This window comes from Cucurbita pepo, unplaced genomic scaffold, assembly GCF_002806865.2.
Source record: "Cucurbita pepo subsp. pepo cultivar mu-cu-16 unplaced genomic scaffold, ASM280686v2 Cp4.1_scaffold000191, whole genome shotgun sequence".
Taxonomy (NCBI): domain Eukaryota; kingdom Viridiplantae; phylum Streptophyta; class Magnoliopsida; order Cucurbitales; family Cucurbitaceae; genus Cucurbita; species Cucurbita pepo.
In genome coordinates, this window is record NW_019646458.1 from 127,261 (window position 1) to 137,208 (window position 9,948).

A 9,948-nucleotide genomic window follows, 5' to 3' on the forward strand; every position below is an offset into this window, starting at 1 on the left:
TTTTTATTTTTATTTAATTTATTTATCTATTATTTTCGGGTTATTACAATAATAAAAATTATGTGAGTAACTACCTTTTAAAGTATAATAATATAATAATATAATATACTAATAATAAAAATCGGATGTGAGTAAGGTTAGATTCAAATTTATATTTTGTAAAAATAATTTTATTTAAAAATATAATAATAAGAAAAACTCCACCATGTCTTACTCTTCCAAAATTATAAATGTCATACTTTGATATATTTTGATTTGTCAATCATTTTGATTTTGTTGCCACATCATCACGTCGGATATGTTGTCTCGACTCTAATTTCTTCGTTTTAGCTTTGATTTGAGTAATTGAAAAGTCGTTGTAATCGTTATTCCCGACCTTATACTGTGGATAGTTCAAAATACTGAAAATAGTTAATAATTAAAAGTAGGTCGGTTATCATCAAAACATCAATTAATTGATTGAAATTAATTAAAGTGAGATCAAGGGCCAAAAAGCCAACAATCTCCCCCTTTTTCAGTATTTATAAAAATCAAGGTAATACATCATCCATATAATAATATCAATATATGCTAATATATTATCATAAATTTCCCTCAAGAGCATATTCTCCCCCTATATTAATGCCTCAAGAAATTAAGAAACATCACAACAAGTAAATGATTCATAAATTATAAACAAACAAACTTAGAGCATATTTGTCTTAATTTTCTCTCCTTTGTAATCATTAAAAAGAACAATCGAAAAAGAATACATTTAAGAATGACATAATGGCTCCCCCTAAGAACATGCATTAAAAATTATAAACAAGATTATAAAATTCAAGATATATCACAACGAATAATACCAAGCTCAAGTCTATTTATGCAAAAATTTTCTTCATTCAATGGCTTGGTGAAGATATCGGCTAGTTGATTATTAGAGTTTACAAAATCAAAAATAATATGTCTATTTTGTACATGCTCTCTAATAAAATGATGTCTAATGTCAATATGTTTAGTTCTAGTATTATTACAAAGTATAGGCACACTATCAAACTTTAATCCAAAATCACAAAGAATTTGTTTCATCCAAAAGAATTTGAGCACAACAACTAAGGATTTGATAGTTTTTTTTTTTAATTTTTATTTAACCATTGGATGAAATTTCAAAAATTCACACATTTGAAAAGTATAATATCCAATCTAAAGAAAATTCTAGACCAATGTTCATTTTCTATTTCAATTTTTGAAAAAAAAAATACAAGTTTAAGTAGATAATGAATTTTATTATTGAAAAATTATAGCGATAATTATTAATATTATTAATATTNTTTTTTTTTTTTTTTTTTTTTTTTTTTTTTTTTTTTTTTTTTTTTTTTTTTTTTTAATGTATGGGTGGAGAGGTTGAATTACAAACAAATTTGTATTTAGAAATTTTTATTTAATTGAACATTTAATTGCATAATCTCTTCTAATTCTAATTTCTTTCATTTTTCCAATTGAATTTGTGCCCATCTGACATACCTTTTTGATTTAGGGTACTATATTTTTCAATTCAAATAGGTATATAATTTGGAATTCGAAGAGAACATGTTGCAGACAACATTGTATTGGTGTAAATTTAGCAGCAATTACGGAAAGCTTTCGTTCTAGGTTTTTTGGCTAGAGAACGAAACTTGGCTTCAAGATCGATGCAACAATAGGCACTGCATTTGGGGTGTAGATGAGAAGGGTTTTTCTTTATATAATAGTCAAACAAAGGTATTCGAGTTCATTTATGCATGGAGTTCTTAGACAAATCCATCTACTTCACCTTACTTCACATCAAATCTTGTCATTTCTACACAATTTTTGTGCTTGCTGTAATACTACTATAACAAAGTGTCTATTCTTAAATATATTGAAACTTTTAATATAAAAATGAGTACATCTGAATAAAATATTAAAGTTGTTACGGAAGAATAAAATATTGTGGTAAGGTGAATGTCAAAGTCTAGATTTTTTAGGAAATTTTCAAGCAAAAATAATGAACTAAATTTGAAAGTTATACACCATTGTGGAAAATGAAACACAAATAGATTCTAACTCTATCGCCAGAAAACACGCATCCATGCCTCATTGTGTGCATGCAACGGATAATACTCCTTTTACGATGGTATGGATGCGTACACTATAAGGCAATGAAACAACCATTATATTATTATAATTCTACGAAGGACACTCCAACAAACCCAAACCGATAAGGTAGATCGATAAGATGAAACGTCATAATGGACAAACCATGCTGCATCAATGACTATCGACGAGGCAGTACTTTAAGTGAGATTAATGTTTGTAAGAGAGGGAATGACTATTCATGATGAACAGTAATATGATGGTTGTTATTCTAAGGCCGTGTTAACCGTTGGAATTAACCATATTAGCAGCGGGCTCTTGATAGCCTTGGCCGAAGTCACTCACAACAAACTAATTCCAGCGGTTAATTACGTCCTATAATAACCACATAAAAATTTATGAACCTTTCATAACATACCCTAGCCAAATCTCCTATTTATCAAAATAAACTCCCAACACAAGCTGTCTTTGACGGTTAGGAACCATAATATTGGTAATTTGGACGTGTACCATATACTTTACACACAACCCATACGTGCGGGTATGGGCTCACAAGTCAGTTCGCACACCGCTGGGTCACCTTACTTGTCGGGCGAGCATACACTAGGACGCTCCCTAGGCCGGACACTCGTTAGAACTAGTAACCGTCACGACAGCGCTATGCATAACATAACGATCATTGTCCTGCCATTGGATGTACGCATCCACGCGTCCATACCCTCATGATGGAATAGGGGAATCCCCCTAAATGCATGAGCACACATAATGCATGAGGTCTCCAACATTTTCATCTAACCCCATTATCATCTTTCATGCTTAACATGTCATTTCTCATTTTTCAGTCTACGTATAATACATAATCCTAACGGGGTTACATTTCATTTCATTTATCGTGATATCATGTCATTCATAACATGCTGTATACATACAATTTAGAAAACATAACATAACGCTCCATACTTTTAACATGTCGTTTCATAACGTGCAATTCATACAACAATTACCTCAATGATCACACAAAACAATCTAAAAATAACATATCACATCACAATATATCGTATCATAAACATGTCATATCATAAACACTTCATGGTTATATCGTTCCCTAACTTATCATAGCCTTAACGTTCTAATACCTATCACAGTCATATCGTTACGTGACCGTACCTTAGTCCTATCATCACAGGAACGTATCTTAATGCTATTGTTCTATCAATCTATCACAAACCTATCCTATCCCTTTCTACCCATATCTTAACCATATTCTTTCATCAATCTCCCCTATTCATAGCACTTCGGTATGTAACCTAACCTTAATATTTAATGAACGTATCTTACTCCTATCGTTACATTTCGTTTTGTACATTCTTCTCGTATCCTATCTCAAACATATCCTTGAACACATCGTACCATAATTATTATCATACGATCGACATATTATAACATAATATAAGCATACCGATTCACAGATAATTCACACATATCAGTATATATGACACGTACAGAACCATAGGCACGTGAAACATCAAATATAACCATGCCGATAGTAAGGCCACTTACTTGGCTAGCTTAAGTCATTGTCACAAATATATCTTTAATGAAAGTTTGATTCCGTCCTTCGAAATCCGAGTCAACCTATTTGATCCCATGACATCAGTTTCAAGTTTGAACTCTATAACAATATCTCTAATCTACCTTGGTCCATTGTTAAAAGTCTTGAAGTGTTATATATATATATATATATATATATATATATCTATAATGTTATCTTCACTAAATATCTCATTTTCTATTATTACTGTCGTAGGGAATATATTGTTACTAGACAAAATGTAATGGAGTTTCTTGTGCTGTGATATTTCCAATTTTATTTTTAAATTGTGTTCACCAAATCTTTCCTCAATCTTCCCTTCAAGTATAAATAGATTTTTATTCTCTAAACAGACATTCCTCCTGCTCAGTTTTATTTTCTAAGAGATATTATTGGCTAATTTTAATTGATTGTTTGCCTAATAGTAGAGATTTATAGAATTGCCAACAAAAATCTAATTAATTGGATACGTGAGAATGAGATTTGATTATTATGTGATATGGTAAAACATTAGATAAAGGAGAGAAGATCTGATCCTAAATTAATTTCTTATAACCATTGATTATTATGTGACATGGTAAAACATTAGATAAAGGAGAGAAGATCTGATCCTAAATTAATTTCTTATAACTATAACTATAAATGAAAAGGGAATTTGAGATATAGGATTTTACCGTAATAATATACCAAAATCTCTAAATTTGCAATCTCCTTCAGTTCAAAGCCATTTTACTTCTTTTCTCCAATCTGACATTTTTCTGTTTTTTTTTTTTTTTTTTAGGAACTGTGATATTGTGCTGTGGGTTGAGGAGGGAGGATGAGATTGGGATGAGAGGTTAGTGATGAGAGGTGGGTAAGTTTTATTTTATTTTACTTTTTTATTTTTAAGTAATCTTTTTTTAGTTATTTATTTTTTAATTATTATAATAACTATTATTAGGACGTATATATTTTTTTTAAATTTTTTTATTTGTNGGGTAGGTTTTATTTTATTTTACTTTTTTTATTTTTAAGTAATCTTTTTTTTAGTTATTTATTTTTTAATTATTATAATAACTATTATTATGACGTATATATATATTTTTTTAATTTTTTTATTTGTTTATATTACATATATATATATTTGTTATTACACTTGATCCATGTTCTAGTTCTTGATCATTGTCTCGTTCTTGGTTACTTTCTATGTTCTTGTTCGGTTCTTGATTTGTTCTCCAAGACAGTCTCCCTATAATTTATGGTACAAGTCATGAACCTAACAACCTGTGTCTAAAACTTCATCCGTAACAAGCAACATAGTCTTAACCTACGTCCCAGGCTTTATGCGTTTTAAGTGACATTGTTGAACCCACATCTAGTGCTTCATGCGTTCTCTGCGATATGGTCTGAAAACCTATGTATAACGCTTGATGCGTTCCAAGCAGCATAGTTTGAATATCTATGTTCAAGGAGTCTTACATTCAAAGCAGCTTAATCTGAAAACCTACATCTAAGGCTTCTTATGTTCCAAACGATGTAGTTTGAACCCACATCAAGGGTTTGCCCAAAGCTTCATATGTTCCAAGCAGCATAGGCTGAAAACCTACGCTCAAGGCCTCTTATGTTCCAAAATGCATAGTCTGAGTCATGAATATGTTGTACCATGTGAGGTCTAGGAGTTTTTTGAGTTCCTGAGTCTAAGGACCTTGGTCCATTATCCTTGAATGGTCTACCTAACATTTTTAGTAGATGTAGAGCTTGTGAGGTATTTTTTCTTGGTTCTCAATCTTAAAGTATTCCATAAATTTCTAAGGTTCTTAATTTCTCGTGGCATAAGTCGTAACATACATCTCTACATAGCTTATGAACCCATCACAATATCATACATGCATCATTCAAAATATCATGATCTCATAATATGTTCTTTAAAAAATTCTAGAAGCGTCTTGGATCTTAGTTAAGGGTCACTTGAGGTATTTGGTTTAAGCTTTCCTTAGGCCCTAACATAGCTCAATTCTTACACCAAATGAAAGTCTCTACTTTAGACTTTACCGAGGGAGTTTAAACCAACGTTAAAACCTCCAGAATCATCATGAATTGAAGTTTGTATTTTTCAAAACTTTTTTTGGAAATATTGTTTTTGATTAGCGAGCAACGGATCTCAATTTTGAATTTTAGGTGTTGGATATGATGAGGTGTGCCTTCTCTTGTACATACTTTGATTTGGTGAATATCCAATCATTCAATCTAATTTTCAAATCAGTGGCATTTTAGTAATTTCGTATAGTTCAAGGGTAATCTTGATCGTTGCCATTTTTTTTAATATTTTATCTATTTTTATTATTTTTTTTTATGACAAATCCAAGCTCTTTCTAAACTATTTTTTATCCTTTGTTTTTCATTTTTCTTTCGTGAGCGAGCACCTTCACGTTCCATCGTCATAAAGAATTAAAACCCTAGAAAACTCCTTAAAAATTAAAAAACGACTTTTTTTTGCCCTTCATGCTTACTTTTTCCTTTCTCATCCTTTTTCGAGGGACTTAAATCCAAACAACATAAATCGCGAAAAATTCATCTGCGGCCAAGGATTGAACGCACATCGTCTAACCCAATTAAGCCAGTCACCAAGCGACATGTGGTACCCCTTCAACGTGTGTATTCCTACCCTAGACGCGTCGGTACTCACATGTGGCTCTGTGCTCTGGGACCCTCTTTGCATGTGAAAGCATGTGGATGGGGCGTGAGTATTGTTTTTCTTGTTTTGACCTTCGTTTTTTGCTTCAATTTTAGTACTAACCCTAACTTTTCTTGAATTAGAACCTACTAGAGAGATTTTTTTGATATTTGTAGCACATAAACGGTGGAAAAAATAGCTCAAGAAGACATGCATTATCTAAGTAACGAAAAAGATTATAGATAAGTAATACTAGGGATCGCATGGATGTGCTAGCATTTGAGCATTCATTACCTTAGGTGGTAAAATGCATGTGAAGGACTTTAGAACTGCGTTTTGGATAAGTATGTACTCTATATGTTATGGTAAAATTACCGTTATGTCCCTAGGTTGAGATTTTCGAGAAGCATGTTGTTTATGTATTATGCAAAGCTAGAAAGAGAATATGCATGACTAGAATATGAATTGAGCAATATGGATGAGCATGTTATGCATGATGTAATAAGTTACCAAAATGCCCCTATGATGAGATTTGTAATGAATGTTGTTTCATATGCTTTCCTTGTGTTAGAATTGAGGATGGGTTATTGTGATCTATGCCTGGGTGATTTATGAATGTTGTCTACCAAAGTGAGCTTGTTTATTGTGATCTATGTTTGCATGATATAGTATGTTTTTTGTTCAGGTGTTTGATTACATATTCTCCTTGTACAGCGCGTTTATCTACATAGAGTTAAGGCGTTAGAGTTAGGTTGGTTAGACGATAACCTAGGTCAAGACACCTTAAGTAGGCTAAGTGTCACAATCGCACTTTTGATGGCAGCGGACTTGCGATTCTACGACACTCACTTTCCAACGACAAGTGAGCTAAGCCAATTTGTTCTTGCGTCGCCTACGGCCAAGCGACGTATGCTCGAGCCTCTGGCCTTGGTTTTAAGAGAAGGTTTTAGAAAACGATGGCAGAGAGAGATTTTTGAAAGAGACATTATATAAGCAAGCAAGAGAGAAATAACAACGGCTCACAGTATATAACCTTTGGTACGGAGAAGTTAACAACTAGTCGTATCCCCCTGTAGTACTGAGGCATTTCATGTATGATAGGCCTCAGAATGTATCGTATCCCCCTAAGTGTCACAATCGCACTTTAGGTTGAATGATGAGATCAAAACTGCCTAGACATACCTAAGAACCTAATAGATTTTCATGGCACACAAGTATTACTAGGGTTACTCTCCAGCCTAAAAGCAGGCTGTACGATTTCTTCCGACCCTCCATTACCCTTCCCACTTCGGTAACAATACTTTGAGTTGTACATAGGACGATTAGGATAATGTGAGCTTCAACTTTGTGGAATGGCCAATGGTGTCCTAAATAGGGCCATTGTGTTGTAAACCCATTTCTAAGAGGCGAACATGGGACCATGCCGGGATGGCCCAGTAGCTAGTCGGGACACGGGGATTCCATCCCCCAAGCTTATGTCACCGGTCATTCACTGTAGAGGCAAAACAAGCTGGAAAGGTCAAATGGCAGAAAGATTGTAGCAACTCATCAAGTCAAAGGTAACCTCTACGCCATTAAAAGTTGGTACGATGTCAACGGAGCTTCTAGTTCCTTTTCAACTCTGGTACTAGTACCATTGAGCCAGGCCTAGATCGTTTAGGGTTGTAAAGCTAATAGTTCTGTTTTATTATCCTACCTAACATATTCCTCTTGAGAGTGGACATAGGATTATGCGAGTAGTCTTAGTAGCTGGCAAGCACAGGGGAGGGGTTGTCCCCTCAACCTTGGGTGACTAAATGGTCCAATGGTTTGGGTTAGCTAGCCCACCTTCTAATAATGATGAGAGAAAGCTAGCACACACTATGTTGTCCCTATAGAGAGGGTTTTATAAGGTAACACCTTCACCAAGGACACCAATTACATACTGCTTAGGCAGAGAAAGCTACCTAAGTCAAACACAAAGTAGTTTATCCCAGAGATCAGATTTGTCCCCTAGAAGACCTGTGACGTCAGAGATGGGTGAACCACCCTCTAAATATGCAAAGTGTGTCTGTGAGAAGCTAAAGTACAACTCATAACTTTAAGGAACCCTAAATGCTCAAATAACACTAGAAACGAGGCCCGAACTTCCTAGAGCCTAGATAAAATTTTTTTAATATCTATTAGGTTAAGGAGCGATGAGAGCTTACAAGTAGATTGCTTAATGAGTATATTTCTATACCCAACCCCGTTCTTTTTCAAGTATTTCAGAGAGTCGAAGAGCGTTCAAGAGCTGCATGGTCATAGAGGCCATTTTGGAGCATTATTTCATCTTTGTGTTTGAGTCTTTTGTATTTTCTTTTGCAATTGTATCCCAAATATATTTTGCTCTTTATAATAAATTTGAGCAACACCGATCTTATTATAACTTTTTTATTTAATTTTTTTGTTAGTTTTATTTCCATTTAAATTTTATTGATTTTATTCATCTTTTATTTTGGTGATGATAAACTTTAGAAGGGTACGCGAGGCCTAATCATCACAGGAGTTGAACACATGACACATCTAAATAAGAATCTATAATAATATGTTTTGTAAGGTTCATAAGCATAATCTGGGGTCTTACAACATACATTCTAACCCTGATTTTCTAATATGCTCATATCCTATGCAGGGCTTCATGATTATTATAATTTAAATTATATGATACACATACGTTGATCATAATTAAGATCTTAGTCATATGATCGATATGCTTCGCATTCATGTAACATGTTAAAAATTGTTTAGGAGTTCAATATGCTACTTGCATGGCTAACTTTTTTTTTTTTTCACAATAAATACTCCTAATATGGCAATTACGACATATTTCCTTCAATTTATACCTATATTTAACAATTTATATGGTTAATATAGGTTAATACTGATAGAACAAGTCAAGAGGAGTCTATAATATCACAAGTATGGTTAAGGGAACTTACGATTTTAAAGAAAATCAAAGAAAAGATTAATAGACCCAAGCGAGTATAACGAGACTAAGTAAGTTATTTCAATGCGTTATTTGAATGTCGTAGTAAGGTTTTATAAGGATTTTAATACCATTGCAAAAGGTTTAGAAAGGTAAAAAGAAACCATCATTTTCCTTATTTATAAGAAACTTCTTGAAATTTTAATTCATTAGGGAGAATGAATTTCAAAATGCTCAATCAAAATGGGTAAATGATTTTTGTAAAAAAAAAAAAAGATTTTTCTAAAAATTAATAATAAAATATTAAAAAATGACTAACCCTAAAAATACTTCTAGAGTTCAAGATATTTGTAGTGACATTATCATAAAATCGAAGTTGCTACAATGAGTAATCTACACAAAATCAATAAAACCTCAAAATCCAATGGTTAGATTAAGCTGAAAATTTAGTACGTTCAAGAAAACTTGAACTACTTTAGAACCAACGACTAGAAATCAAATCCAATATTGGTAACAATCTTGTCCGAGAAGATATTTTTGGCAGCTTTAAAAATTTTAAAGTTAAAGTTAAGTCACTTGTGGATGATTCAATCTCAGTCAAGACTCTAATTATAAATATGAACTTTTGGATAAGGTTTTGGGATAAGAATGAAATGGTAGGAG